Consider the following 16,380-nt stretch of genomic DNA (forward strand, 5'->3'; position numbering starts at 1 on the left):
ACAGACTTTAGCTCCTTCTGCCTTGCTGAATTAGCACACTGCACTGGTAATATCTCAGAAAATATTACTTTGGAGGTCCTTGCTTTAAGCTTGCTACCTAAGTCCCTGAAGTCATTTTTTAGGACTCTCCATCTCCCGCTGATTCCTTCATTAGTACCAATATGTACCATGACTGCAGGATCAGACCCACATCCCTCTAACAATCTATCAATACGCTCCACAATATGCCTAACACGAGCCCCTGGAAGACAGCAAACTGTTCTGGATGACAAATTACCCTATTAACCTTCCTAATAATAGAGTCTCCTACCACCAACATCTGTCTCAGGCCCTGACTTGTATGCCCCTCTTCCATGACTGAAGGACTGTTAACTATAGTATGCCCCTCTACCATGTCTGAAGGACTGCCCACCATAGTATGCTGCTCTTCCACAACTAAAGGACTGTTCACTATACTAGGCAAAACAGCCCTCTCTGCCACTACCACCGCTGAACTGATATCCCCAACATCTTCACTTAATCTTGCAAATCTGTTGGGGTGTACTGGCTCAGAACTGGCCTGTCTCTTCCGCTTACCTTTACTTCGCCCTCTAACTGTGACCCAGCTACATCCTGGAGTCTCCTCATCTGAATCTTCCCCATTCCCACAGCTAGAACCATTAACAATTTGGCCCTAAGAGGGAAGGGGACAGGTTATCTGGCAGGGCATGCAGGCACTGGAGGTCGCTGGGAAGTGGCTCTGTTTTTGTTATCATTTAGCATATTTGCAACTCCCAACAGCTTATTTTACTTTACAGCTGTCTGGGAGGTTTATCCTGACACATTAAAGGGTATGCAGGGTAGGTGCAATGCTAGTTCCGTTGGCTTTATTCATATTAGTAGCCGGCCGGGAGATTATCTGTTCAGAAGTATGTCTGTTGCAGCATGACTGTATTTATCTCTTATAAAAACGCGGCTACTGTTTACATTTTGCCGCAAGGGGAGTTTTATTTGGAGAAGCCCACGATGGGCGGGGCTAAGTTACGCGCCATTGTTTGTGCACTCCTTGTCTCCTTCACAGGTAGTGAGAGTTTTTATAGATAACTTCCTGCGATGTGGAGCGTTAGAACGTTTCTCCACGTCTCAGGAAGTTATCCATATTGGCTGCTGTCACTGTGAAGATCACGTACAATAAACGTCACTGCGTTTGTCAGTAAAGAAGAAACATTATAAGAATATCTGACAAATTCAGTTGCTGAACAAGACAATGTCTGACAAGAACTAAACCTCAGACATTCCTGATGCACACAGAGTTCCAGCCTGAGGGAGCCATTGCCATTGAGACTGTTGTGGTGGTGATACGGTGCCATTGGATTCCAGTGATGTCTATATCTGTTGGAGATTCCTCTGATCAGCCAGCTGGTTTGCTGCTGAATACCAGCCCGTCTCTATTGGCACAACAGAGTTCCATCGCTTTTGTGAGTACCCTGCATCTATTCACATTTTGGATTATTGTGGTTCTTACTGATCTACACATGTTGTGCCTCCGTTTTTGTTTTTGTCTTTTTACTACAGAAGTAAATCATGCAAAAGAGAGGCTTTACACTCAGTACAAATGAAGCGTGCTGAGTAGTTTGGATGCCGTCTCTGCTGTGTTGTTTAGTACAGCAGAGACGCTTTACATGCAATCCCTAATTTATTCTCATAGTAGTCAGAATGACTACTATTTATTTATTTATGTTTTCGTTTGATGTCTGGATGAATCCCTACAAAATTTAAATGTGGTCTGGAGTTTGTTATATCTCTAAAAGACTCCTTCTGTGTTAAAATAAAGCAGTGCATTTAACATTTAAAGAGACAGTACCATCCATTTTTAATAAACAAATTGTTAGTCCCACAGGATCCAAGAGTCCTTTTCTCCTTATTGATGGTATGTACAATATAAGGGAAATAGGTTAGAACGTTTCCTTTATCATTTAACGTCACGGTAATTTTGGTAATATATTCAGTTTTGTTGAATAAAAAGTGAATGAGGAGGTTATTTCACGGTACGTCTTTATACTTCTGTGAATTGACTAAAGTCTTCTGTTCTCCATGTATTATAAGTTTTTTGTTTGTTTGTTTGTTTGTTTTTTTTTAAAAAAGCCGACATTGCCTTGGATGTTTCTGAAGCTTTCGGGCAATGTTCAATATTTTCTGCAGCCTTCCCCTCAAGTGTCCTAAAACCTTAGCGTCCATTCATCCAGTATCCTATGCATCCTTCTTGACCCCCTTGGGGTTATCTTTGAAGACATTGTTTCCATCTGGGCTTGTCAGGTATGTTGTCGGCTTTTCCCATGCTGCAGGGAGAGCGCAAGAGGAAGAATAAATATTCAGTGAGTGAGGTTTCTGTCACTGCAAACTACTTGCTTAGAGTTTCCCTCCAAGTTACATGAAGGAAGGGAATACTTCGGTAGTAAGATCTCAGTTCTGACGGTATGACTCCTTACGCTGATACTGAAGTAGTATCTTCAGGTTTAAGCTAACTCTGCTCCGGTTATTATTAAGGAGTTTTTAGCTACTCTGGAATGACATTTCGGTCGTTGTTAATTTTATGTAGTACCAATAAGCGGTACTAAGAAATGAGAGTGAATGGGTATTACCCTTTTATTCAAATTTCTTATACTGACAGAGAGGCTTTTAGTAGAGGACCTTTCAAGGAGTCTTGGAAGACAATTCCATACTGACCAGGAGACTTCTATCCCTATATAGGATAGCTATTCCCTTTCAGGATCCCATAAATATTGTGATAGTGGGTTTGCTCAAAAGGACAACCCAGGCTGGTATTACTACCTTTTACGGCAGGATACTAGCTCATATGTTGTCTGGTTCTATTCGGACAGATAGTGCTTAGAGCAGATAACTCAGCATGCTAGGGCACTGTGGCTGAGCTCTGTAGCAATCCAAGGGTTGCAGGTTTGGTCTCCAGTAAGGTCAATAAAGTGAGCAGCGCCTTGAGAACCTTATGGGTCATTTGCCGTGCTTTTCAAGTACCCATTATATATTTTATCTGGAACCAGATAGAGACTGGGTTCCTTTCATTAGGTGGGAGTCCTCTTCCCCCTGGAAGTGATATCTCTGGTTCAGGACCAGGGTCTGAGATTTATTTCAATCTGGTTGTGGTTCCCAAGAAGGAGGGAACCTTCAGACTAATTTTAGATTTCTAGAATCTAAACAGTACCGTCCTTCTAGGTTGAATCTATTCGTGCCATCCTTCCTTTGATCCAGGAGGATCATTTTTTGACAAGTTTAAAGGACGGGTATCTGCATGTTCCCATCTATGGGATCATCGCAAGTTCCTATGGTTTGCCTTTTTGGACAAATATTTCTAGTTTGTGGCTTTTTCCTTAGGTCTTGCCACAGTTTTCAGAATTTTCATTGTGCATTGCAGCTCCATATTTAGTTTACATCCTAGTCCAGGCGACTTTGTTACAACAAACAGGTTCGCTCTCGGACATGGTGTTATCCTTCCTGCGTTCTCACAAGTGGAAGGTAAATCAAGGAAAAGGGTTCCTGAGTCCTAAATTTAAGGTAATTTCTGGGATCTATGTTAGATTCCCTATCAATGAGGTCTTTTCTGATAGAAGTCAGGAAGTCAAGGATTATTGATACTTGTCTTGTTCTTTAGCACACTCTTCGGACATCTGTGGCTCAGTGCATGAAGGTAATTGGGCTGATGGCGGCAATGGACATCATCCCATTTGTTTGGTCCCCATCTCAGACTATCTGAAGTTAAGCATGATCAAGGCAATGGAGGATTATATAGATTTGTCTCTGTGAATACTACTGGATCAGGAGACAAAGGATTCTCTTCCATGGTGGTCGTCTTTGGATCATCTTCCCAGGGAACCTGCTTTGCAGACCTTCTTGGATGATTGTGACAACAGACACCAGCCTTCTAGGGTGAGGAGCAGTCTGGAGTTCCCTAAAGGCTCAGTGAGTTTGGACTCAGTCTGAGTCTGTTCTTCCTATAAACATTCTGGAGCTGAGAGCGATCTTCAATGCTATTCTGGTCTGGCCTCAGTTAGCTTCAGTCCAGCTTATCAGGTTCCAGTCAGACAACATAACTTCAGTGGCATGCATCAATCATCAGGGAGGAACAAGGAGTTCCTTAGTGATGACAGAGGTAACCAAAATAATCCAGTGGGCAGAGGCCCACTCTTGTTGTCTCTCTGCGATCCATCTCGACATCGGGGAGACGAATTTCCTGAGCAGGCAGACCTTTCATCCGGGGGAGTGGGAACTCCATCCGGAAGTGTTCTCCAATCTGATTCTCAAGTGGGGTCAGCCGGAATTGGATCTCATGGCATCTCGTCAGAATGCCAAGCTACCGAGCTATGGGTCGAGGTCCAGGAACCCCCAGCCGGAACTGATAGATGCTCTGGCAGTCACTTGGACTTTCATTCTAGCATACCTATTGTCCCTGTTTGCTTTTCTTCCTCAGGTAATTGTTTGAATAAAACAGGAGAGGGCTTTGGTGATCCTTATAGCACCGGCCTGGCCTCGCAGGATTTGATATGCGGATCTGGTAGAGATGGCATCTCTGCCTCCTTGGAGACTCCCATTGAGGAAGGACCTTCTGATTCAGGGGCCCTTCCTTCACCCAAATCTAGTTTCTCTGAAGCCGACTGCTTGGAGATTGAACGCTTAATTTTATCCAAGCGGGGATTTTCTGATTCGGTCATAGAGACCATGATTCAAACTTGTAAGCCTGTAACTAGAAGGATTTTCCATAAGATTTGGCGTAAATATCTCTATTGGTGCAAATCCAAGGGCTACTCATGGAGTAGAGTTAGCATTCCTAGAATTTTGTCTTTCTCCAAGAGGGTTTGGAGAAGGGTTTATCGTCAAACTCCCTAAAGGGTCAAATCTCGGCCTTATCTATATTGTTACACAAACGTCTGGCGGATGTCCCAGATGTACAGTCTTTTTGTCAGGCCTTGGTCAGGATCAGGCCTGTGTTCAAGCCAGTTACTCCTCCATGGAGTCTTAATTTAGTTCTCAAAGTTCTTCAAGGGGCTCCATTTGAGCCTATGCATTCCTTAGATATTAAGTTGTTATCTTGGAAAGTTTTATTTCTTGTTGCTATTTCTTCTGCTCGGAGAGTGTCAGAGCTCTCGGCGTTGCAGTATGAGTCTCCTTATCTTATTCTCCATTCAGATAATGTAGTTTTACGTACTAAACTAGGATTTCTTCCTAAGGTTGTTTCTGATCGGAACATTAATTAGGAAATTGTTGCCCCTTCTTTGGGTCCTTATCCTTCTTCTCAGAAAGAATGACTTCTGCACAATTTGGACGTAGTCCATGCTTTAAAGTTTTGTATGCAGGCGACTAAGGACTTTCGTCAGTCTTCTTCTTTGTTTGTGATTTTCTCAGGCAAACGTACTACTACTACTACGGCTACTTCTCTTTCTTTTTGGCGGAAGAGCATCATACGTTTTGCATATGAGACTGCTGGACAGCAGCCTCCCAAGAGGGTTACGGCTCATTCTACGAGGGCTGTTGCTTCCTCATGGGCATTCAAGAATTAAGCTTCTGTGGAGCAGATTTGCAAGGCTGCAGCTTGGTCTTCTCTTCACACTTTTTCAAAGTTTTACAAATTTGACACTTTTTGCCTCAGCTGAGGCCGCTTTGGGAGAAAGGTTCTTCAAGCAGTGGCGCCTTCCGCTTAGGTTCCCTGTCTTGTCCCTCCCATATCATCTGTGTACTCTAGCTTGGGTATTGAATCCCATTAGTAATGAAGATGATCCGTGGACTCATGGTGTCTTAAAAAAGAAAAGAAAATGTATGCTTACCTGATAAAATGTATTTCTATTTTGACACAATGAGTCCACGGCCCGCCCTCTTCTTTTAGACAGGTTGTGGGTTATTGTAAACTTCAGACACCTCTGCTTCTTGGCTTTTCCTTTCTCCTCCTAACTTCGGTCGAATGACTGGAGTCTGAGGGAAGGGAGGAGCTATTTAACAGCTCTGCTGTGGTGCTCTTTGCCTCCTCCTGCTGACCAGGAGGTGACTATCCCATTAGTAATTAAGATGATCCGTGGACTCATCGTGTCAAAAAAGAAATACATTTATCAGGTTTAAGACTTCTACATTTTATTTCACTTTGCTGTTTTTTTCCCTTAGTGAGAGGGATCGGTTGAGCTCAGTTTTTTTTTTCTAAGGCCGTTTTTGTATTAGTTGCTTTAGTATTGGGGAAGTAGCAGTTTAGAGACCTCTGCAGTTATCGGCTTGTGATGTTTTGTTTAGCCATCCTGGGATTACATGCTTTTGCAGTAATGGTGCAGTTCCTTTCGGATGGTCATGTGACTTGCTTGCGCTTCCGTTCTATCATAGTGAACGGAGCGGCGGTTCATGTGGGAATTGTTTCAGAGTCCTCTGCTGTCTTCCTGCTGCTATAGAATATTTCAGTAGCGGTTGTGTATTTGAGAACTTAAGTTAGTCTGAATTGTAGAACCATTATCAGGTGATTTTATAAAGACTTGAAGTCCTAGTCTTTGAGGAAAATAATGAAAAAAGTTTTTCTTAAAGTGACAGTGACAGTTTTTATTTTTTGTTTAATTATAACTATTTTTCTGTCCATGTCTGACACGGAGCAGGAGTCTGCTCTTATGAATACATGTCTATTGTGTTTAGAGGCCCAGGTTGTTACCCCTTTGCAATTTTGTTGATAATGTGTAAAGAGGACATTACAATGTAAAGATAAATTTCTTTTTGCTGAGCCGAATGTCTCTCAGGATGATGCTGTTTAGGTAATGCCACAGCTTTCTCCTATAACGTCCCAAGCCTCAATGACATCACATGCAGTGCCCTGCAGTTCCTATCAGCCTTAAGGATGCATATATTTGCTTGCAGAAATTGTTGCACAGTTATCTTCTGAGGTATCTGCGGCATTGTCTGCTTTTCCTATGCTAAAGTGAAAATGCAAGAGGAAAATTAGAGATTCAGATAGTGAGGTTTCTGTTCCACCTGTGGCTACACAGGTTGCCCTTCCTCACAAGTCTGATGAGAAGGATATGTCTGTAGCCTCTGAGGCTGAAATCTCAGATTCGGACAGTATAATTCCTTCATCTGATGCTGAAGTAGTAACCTTCAGATTTAAGCTTTAACACCTTTGTGTATTGTTAAAGGAGGTTTTGGCTACTTTGGAGGACTCCGATATTCCTATCATTGTCAACCATAAGAAATCTAGTAAACTTAATAAATACTATGATGTTCCTTACTCTGTGGGAGTGTTTCCTGTGCCAGACCGCGCAACGGAGATTATTGCACTGGAATAGGAGAAGCCAGGGATATCTTTTTCCCCATCTCCAGTCTTTTAAAAGATGTTTCCTGTCGCTGAGTCCATTAGGGATTCATGGCGCACAGTGCCTATAGTAGAAGGGGCCATTTCTACTCTTACTAAGAGAACTATGACTCCTATAGAGGATAGCTGCTATTTTTAAGGATCCCATGGACAAGCTGGAGGCTTATTTGAAGAAGATTTATGTTCTTCAAGGTCTTCAATGGCAATCTACAGTTGTATTGCCACTGTGTTAAGTATGGCATCTTTTTGGTGTGATGCCTTGTCTGAATCAATTTGCGTAGTCTCTCCTTTAAAGGAGATCCAAGACAGGATTGAGGCTCTCAAACTAGCCAATTCCTTTATTTCTAATGATCTCATGCAAGTTTTTTGACTGGGAGACACGATTTCCTGTCCACAGGGTGTTGTGGCTAAAATCTTGGTCAACTGATGTTTCCCCTAATTCCAAATGTTTGATGCTTCCTTAGAAGGGTAAGACCTTGTTTGGGCCTGGTCTGGCAGAAATAATTTCTGATTTTGCGGGTGGAAAAAGGTATTTTCTACCACTAGAGAACAGACATAAAGGACGTCAGTGTTATTTTAGTTCCTTTCATAACTTCAAAGAAAAGTCTTGGAACAAGGGGAAGCAATCAAAGAATCCCACAGCTGAGTCTAAATCTGCATGAAGGGTTTGCCCACGATCTGGGATCGGATAAAGTGAGGGGCAGACTTTGTTTGTTTTATCTAGCATGGGTAAGAGATGTCCCAGATCCCTGGACTGTGGACATAGTATCTCAGGTTTACAAAATAGAATTCAAGACTTTTCCTACCAGTGGCAGGTTCCACCTCGCACGATTATCTGCAGGCCAGATAAAAAGGGAGGTATATTTGAATTGCGTTTGGGACTTTTCTTCCCTGGGAGTGATAGTTCCAGTTCCTGTGAGGAAACAGAGTCTAGGATTCTATTCAAATCTGTTTGTGGTTCCCAAAGAAGATGGAACTTTTTGTCCTATTCTAGGCCTAAAGTGTCTCAACACGTTGTGTATCTTCATGTTCCCATCCACAGGGATCATCACAAGTTCCTGAGATTTGCCTTTCTAGACAAACACTTTCTGATTGGCCTTGCCACAGCTCCCAGAATTTTCTCAAAGGTTCTAGGAGCTCTTTTGGCAGTGATCAGGTCGACTCTTGGGGAATTGCAGTGGCACCCTACCTGGACTACATATTGGTTCAGGTGCCATCTTTTCAACAAGCAAACTCTCATACAGAGATCTTGTTGTTTTTTTCTATGTTCACACAGATGGAAAGTGAATCTGGAAAAGAGTTCCCTTGTTCCAGCTACTAGGGTGGTTTTCTTAAGGACCATAATAGATTCCCTATCTATTGAAATATTACTGACAGAGGTCAGAAAATACAAGATTCTTTCCTTTTGCCTCTCTCTGCAGTCTACTGTTCGGCCATCAGTGGCTCAATGTATGCAGGTAATTGGTCTGATGGTCGTTTCCATGGACATCTTTCCCTTTGCTCCTTTGCTTGATTCCATTTGAGAGCTCTGCAGTTATGCATGCTCAGTCAATGGAACAGGGACCTTTTGGATCTGTAGCACATGCTTCTGGAGACCTTCCTGGGAGATTGTGACCACGGAAGCCAGCCTCCTGGGCTGGGGAGCAGTCTGGGACTTATTAATGGTGCATTAATAACAGTCTGGGACTTATTAATGGCTCTCCCCATAAACATCTTGGAGTTGAGAGCAATTTACAATGCTCTGATGGTTTGGCCTCAGTTGTCCTTAGCCCAGTTTATCAGGTTCCTGTCGAACAATATCACCTTAGTGGCTTACATCAACCATCAGGAAGAAACTCAGAGTTCCTTAGCCTTGAAGGAGGTGGCTCGGCTTGTTAAGTGGGCAGAAGCTCACATTTGCTGTCTATCTGCCATCCACATTCCAGGTGTGGACAACTGGGCAGTGGACTTCCTGATCAGACAGACTTTTCATCCCGGGGAGTGGGCTCTCCATCCGGTAGTGTTCTCCAGGTTAACCCTCAAATGGGGGGTGCAGAGCTGGATCTGATCACATCTCAGCAGAACGCCAAGCTTCCAAGGTATGGTTCAAGGTCAAGAGATCCGCGGGTCGCCCTGATAGATGCTCTGGCGGTTCCTTGGGATTTTAGTCTGGCATATCTGTTTCCTCCATTTGCTCTCCTTCCACGAGTCATTGCTCGTATCAAACAGGAGAGAGCATGTTATTCTAATTGCTCCTGCATAGCCTTGCAGGATCTGATATGAAGACCTAGTAAATATGTCATCTCTTTCACCTTGGAGGTTGCCTATGAGGAAGAATCCTCTTACTTAGGGTCCATTCCTTCATCCAAATCTCATTTCTCTGAAGCTGACTGCTTGGAGATTGAAAGCTTAGTTCTGTCTAAGCGTGGTTTTTCTGAGTCGGTCATTGAGACCATGATTCAGGCTTGCAAGCCTGTTACTGGAGAGATTTACCATAAGGTATGGTGTAAATACCTTTATTGGTGTAAATCCAAACGCTACTCTTAGAGTAGGGTCAGGATTCCTAGGATTATGTCCTTTTTCCAGGAAGGTCTGGAGAAGGGATTGACAGTCAGTTCTCTGAAGGGTCAGATTTCTGAATTCTCTATTTTGTTTCTCAAGAATCTGGTGGATGTTCCAGATGTTCAGTCCAGGTCCTGGTCAGAATCAGGCCTGTGTTTTAGTCTGTTGTTCCTCCTTGTTTTTAAAGTTTTGCAGCAGGCTTCGTTTGAGCTATTGCATTCCATAGATATTATCTTGGAAGGTTTTGTTTCTTATTGCTATCTCTTCTTGTCAGAGAGTATCGGAACTCTTGGCTTCGCAGTTTGATTCGCCTTACCTCATCTTTCATACTGATAAGGCGGTTCTTCAGAAAGTGGTTTCAGATAGAAATATTAATCCTTCTTTTCATAAGGAACGTTTGTTTGTTTCTCTGGGAAGCGTAAAGGTCAGAAAGCTACTGCTACTTCTCTTTCTCTCTGGTTGAGAAGTATAATTAGTTTTGCTTATGAGACTGCTGGTCAGCAGCATCCTTAGAGTATTATGGCTCTTTCCAAAAGGGCTGTCTTTTCTTCTTGGGATTTAAAAAATGAAGCTTCTGTGGAACAGATTTGCAAGGGTGCAACTTGGTCCTCTCTGCATACTTTTTCCAAATTTAAAAAATGTGATACTTTTGCCTCGGCCGAGGCTTCTTTTGGGAGAAAAGTTCTTCAAGCGGTGGTGCCTTCTGTTTAGGTCTGCCTGTCTTGTTTTCCCTCCCTAGTCATCTGTGTCCTCTAGCTTGGGTATTGGTTCCCACTAGTAATTGATGACATTGTGGACTCTCCATATCTTAGGAAAGAAAACAAAATGTATGCTTACCTGATAAATGTATTTCTTTCTGGATATGGAGAGTCCATGACCCCACCCTTAATTTAATTTAAGACAGTTATTTTTTTTTTATTTTTTTTTATTTTTTTTAAATTTCTTTATTTAGTCAATCAGGTTATTAACAAAACTGTTTGGGTTCAAACAATATTAAGATAGAGAACCACATACACTCAATGCAAGTATCTGTTTCCGGCGTTAAGTACATAGGTAAACAAGCGTCCCACCTCTATGGGTGTGTTTCTATGTCGGAGTTGCTAATACAATGTCCATCTTTTGGGAAGTTCAACATATAGTCTCTCCAGGGAAGGATCCCCAGAGGTTTTCTGTCCTTGGTGACCATGTAACGTGTTTAAATATTTAGTATACTATGTTAATCAACAGTAAACAATAAACAATAAACAGCAGATGTCACATTCATGATCTGTGTGGAGGATTTATTTTTCCTGTGAGGTATGTGAAGTGTGTGCCATTATGTAGTCATGCTTTGGAAGCTTGTATTTCATTAACTAGCTGTATGTTGTCTCCACATATCTACCATAAGCTCATGCGTCCCTATGGTGCCTGACTTTAAGTGATGATATCTCTCTAGTTGCAGTAGGTTTTCCACCTGTGCCCTCCACTCGGAAGCTGTGGGCACTGTTGCTGTTTTCCAGTATTTTGGAATTAATATTTTGGCGCTGTTAATTAATACTGTCAATAAAGTTTTAGCTGTGCTATTGTCGATTTTGGGAATTACCATGTAGAAAAGAATCAGTGGGTCATTAGGTAGCTGTCTCCCTATTATGTCTGACATTTGTAAGACAGTTATTTTTGACTAAATCTCAGGCACCTCTACACCTTGTGTTATTCCTTTTTTCCATTTTCCTTTGATCGAATGACTGGGGATTATGGTAAGGGAAGTGATACTTAACAGCTCTTCTGTGGTGCTCTTTGCCTCCTCCTGCTGGCCAGGAGTGATATTCCCACTAGTAATTGATGATGTTGTGGACTCTCTATATCCAGAAATAAATACATTTATCAGGTAAGCATAAATTTAGTTTTTTTTATTAATATTGATACTTCAAAAACATAAAACAATGGCCTCACAGATTGGGCCCTTTCCTCCTTTTGTGTCCTTAGGTTCAAATTTAACAAATGACTCTTAGGATGGTTTTGTGGTTTGATGGTTTCTTATTGCTATCTCTTCTGCTCGTTGAGTTTCGGAACTTTCGACTTTGCAGTGTGATTCGCCTTACCTTATCTTTCATGCTGATAAGGCAATTCTTTGTACTAAGTTGGGTTTCTTCCTAAGGAGGTTTCGAATAGAAATATTATTCAGGAAATTGTTGTTCCTTCTCTATGTCCTAATCCTTCTTCTCATAAAGTACACCTGTTGCTCAACTTGAATGTTGTGCGTGTTCTAAAATTCTTCCTTCTGACGACTAAGGATTTTCGCCAGTTTTCTGCCGTGTATGTTTGTTTCTCAGGAAAGCGTAAGGATCAGAAAGCTACTGCTACTTCTCTTTCTTTCTGGTTGAGAAGTATAATTTGTTTTGCGTATGAGACTGCTGATCAGCAGCCTCCTGAGAGTATTACAGCTTATTCTGCGAGAGCTGTTTCTTTCATGTAATTAGCAAGAGTCCATGAGCTAGTGACGTATGGGATATACATTCCTACCAGGAGGGGCAAAGTTTCCCAAACCTTAAAATGCCTATAAATACACCCCTCACCACACCCACAATTCAGTTTTACAAACTTTGCCTCCGATGGAGGTGGTGAAGTAAGTTTGTGCTAGATTCTACGTTGATATGCGCTCCGCAGCAAGTTGGAGCCCGGTTTTCCTCTCAGCGTGCAGTGAATGTCAGAGGGATGTGAGGAGAGTATTGCCTATTTGAATGCAGTGATCTCCTTCTACGGGGTCTATTTCATAGGTTCTCTGTTATCGGTCGTAGAGATTCATCTCTTACCTCCCTTTTCAGATCGACGATATATTCTTATATATACCATTACCTCTGCTGATTCTCATTTCAGTACTGGTTTGGCTTTCTACAAACATGTAGATGAGTGTCCTGGGGTAAGTAAATCTTATTTTCTGTGACACTCTAAGCTATGGTTGGGCACTTTGTTTATAAAGTTCTAAATATATGTATTCAAACATTTATTTGCCTTGACTCAGAATGTTCAACTTTCCTTATTTTTCAGACAGTCAGTTTCATATTTGGGATAATGCATTTGAATTAATCATTTTTTCTTACCTTCAAAAATTTGACTCTTTTTTTTCCCTGTGGGCTGTTAGGCTCGCGGGGGCTGAAAATGCTTCATTTTATTGCGTCATTCTTGGCGCAGACTTTTTTGGCGCAAAAATTCTTTTCCGTTTCCGGCGTCATACGTGTCGCCGGAAGTTGCGTCATTTTTTTGACGTTATTTTGCGCCAAAAATGTCGGCGTTCCGGATGTGGCGTCATTTTTGGCGCCAAAAGCATTTAGGCGCCAAATAATGTGGGCGTCTTATTTGGCGCTAAAAAATAAGGGCGTCGCTTTTGTCTCCACATTATTTAAGTCTTATTTTTTCATTGCTTCTGGTTGCTAGCAGCTTGTTCTTTGGCATTTTTTCCCATTCCTGAAACTGTCATTTAAGGAATTTGATCAATTTTGCTTTATATGTTGTTTTTTCTCTTACATATTGCAAGATGTCTCACGTTGCATCTGAGTCAGAAGATACTACAGGAAAATCGCTGTCTAGTGCTGAAGCTACCAAGCTAAGTGTATCTGCTATATTTTTTGGTATCTGTTTCTCCAGCTGTTGTTTGTATTGCATGTCATGACAAACTTATTAATGCAGATAAAATTTCCTTTAGTACTGTTACATTACCTGTTGCTGTTCCGTCAACATCTAATTTTCAGAGTGTTCCTGATAAACATAAGAGATTTTATTTTTTTAAATCCATTAAGAAGGCTATGTCTGTTATTTCTCCTTCTAGTTTACATAAAAGTCTTTTAAAACTTCTCTTTTTTCAGATGAATTTTTAAATGAACATCATCATTCTGATACTGATAATGGTTCTTCTGGTTCAGAGGTTTCTGTCTCAGAGGTTGATGCTGATAAATCTTTGTATTTGTTCAAGATGGAATTTATTCGTTCTTTATTTAAAGAAGTATTAATTGCATTAGAAATAGAGGATTCTGGTCCTCTTGATACTAAATCTAAACGTTTAAATAAGGTTTTTAAATCTCCTGTAGTTATTCCAGAAGTGTTTAATCTCCCTGATGCTATTTCTGAAGTAATTTCCAGGGAATGGAATAATTTGGGTAATTCTTTTACTCCTTCTAAACGTTTAAGCAATTATATCCTGTGCCATCTGACAGATTAGAGTTTTTTGGGACAAAATCCCTAAGGTTATGGGGCTGTCTCTACTCCTGCTAAATGTGCTACTATTCCTACGGCAGATAGTACTTCATTTAAGGATCCTTTAGATAGGAAAATTGAATCCTTTCTAAGAAAAGCTTACTTATGTTCAGGTAATCTTCTTAGACCTGCTATATTTTTAGCGGATGTTGCTGCAGCTTCAACTTTTTGGTTAGAAGCTTTAGCGCAACAAGTAACAGATCATAATTCTATAGCATTATTATTATTCTATAACATGCTAATAATTTTATTGGTGATACCATCTTTTGATATCATTAGAGTTGATGTCAGGTATATGTCTCTAGCTATTTTAGCTAGAAAAGCTTTATGGATTAAACTTGGAATGCTGATATGTCTTCTAAGTCAACTTTGCTTTCCCTTTCTTTCCAGGGTAATAAATTATTATCTCAACCGTTTCTGGAAGGAAGGGAACTTTTTTACCAAAGGATAAAAAATCGAAGGTAAATTTAGGTCTAATAATCATTTTCGTTCCTTTCCTCACAATAAGGAACAAAAGCCTGATCCTTCATTCTCAGAAGCGGTATCAGTTTGGAAACTATTTCCAGTTTGGAATATATCCAAGCCTTATAGAAAACCTATAGCCAGCTCCTAAGTACCCATGAAGGTGCGGACCTTATTCCAGCTCAGCTGGTATGGGGCAGATTACGTTTTCTTCAAAGAAATTTGGATCAATTCCGTTCTCAATTTCTGGTTTCAGAACATTGTTTCAGAAAGGTACAGAATTGGCTTCAGTTAAGGCCTCCTGCTAAGAGATTTTTTTCTTTTCCGTGTCCCAGTTAACACAGCAAAGGCTCAGCATTTCTGAAATTTTTTTCAGATCTAGAGTTGGCTGGAGTAATTATGCCAGTTCCAGTTCTGGAACAGGGGCTGGGGTTTTATTTTATCTCTTCATTGTACCAAAGAAGGTCAATTCCTTCAGACCAGTTCCGGATCTATCAATATTGAATCGTTATGTAAGGATACCAACATTCAAGATGGTTACTGTAGGACTATCCTGCCTTTTGTTTAGCAAGGGCATTATATGTCTACAATAGATTTACAGGATGTGTATCTGCATATTCCGATTCATCCAGATCACTTTTAGTGTCTGATATTCTCTTTTTTAGACAAGCATTACCAGTTTTGTGGCTCTACCGTTTGGCCTAGCCTCAGTTCCAAGAATTTTTTTTTTTTTCAAAGGTTCTCGGTGCCCTTCTTTCTGTAATCAGAGAACAGGGTTTTGGTATTTCCTTATTGGACGATATCTGGGTACTTGCTCGGTCTTTTCATTTTCGAAGAATCTCATACGAATCGACTTGTGTTGTTTCTTCAAGTTCATGGTTGGAGGATCAATTTACCAATCAGTTCATTGATTCCTCAGACAAGGGTAACCTTTTTAGGTTTCTAGATAGATTCAGTGTCTATGACTCTGTCCTTGTCAGACAAGAGAAGTTTAACATTGATATCAGCTTGTCAAAACCTTCAGTCACAATCATTCCCTTTGGTAGCCTTATGCATGGAAATTTTAGGTCTTAGGACTGCCGCATCAGATGTGATCTCCTTTGCTCGTTTTCACATGCGACCTCTTCAGCTCTGTATGCTGAACCAATGGTGCAGGGATTACTCAAAGATATCTCAATTAATATCTTTAAACCGATTATACGACACTCTCTGACATGGTGGACAGATCACCATCGTTTAGTTCAGGGGGCTTCTTTGTTCTTCCGACCTGGACTATAATCTCAACAGATGCAAGTCTTACAGGTTGGGGAGCTGTGTGGGGGTATCTGACGGCATAAGGGGTTTGGGAATCTCAGGAGGTGAGATTTCCGATCAATATTTTGGAACTCCGTGCAATTTTCAGAGCTCTTCAGTCTTGGCCTCTTCTGAAGAGAGAGTTGTTCATTTGTTTTCAGATAGACAATGTCACAACTGTGGCATACATCAATCATCAAGGAGGGACTCACAGTCCTCTGGCTATGAAAGAAGTATCTCGAATTTTGGTTTGGGCAGAATCCAGCTCCTGTCTAATCTCTGCGGTTCATATCCCAGGTATGGACAATTGGAAAGTGGATTATCTCAGTCGCCAAACGTTGCACCTGGGCGAATGGTCTTCACCCAGAGGTATTTCCTCAGATTGTTCTAATGTGGGAACTCCCAGAAATAGATCTGATGGCTTCTCATCTAAACAAGAAACTTCCCTGGTATCTGTCCGGATCCCGGGATCCTCGGGCGGAGGCAGTGGATGCATTATCTCTTTCCGCCTCTAGTTCTTCTTCCAAGGG

This window comes from Bombina bombina, chromosome 6, assembly GCF_027579735.1.
Source record: "Bombina bombina isolate aBomBom1 chromosome 6, aBomBom1.pri, whole genome shotgun sequence".
Classification (NCBI taxonomy): Eukaryota; Metazoa; Chordata; class Amphibia; order Anura; family Bombinatoridae; genus Bombina; species Bombina bombina.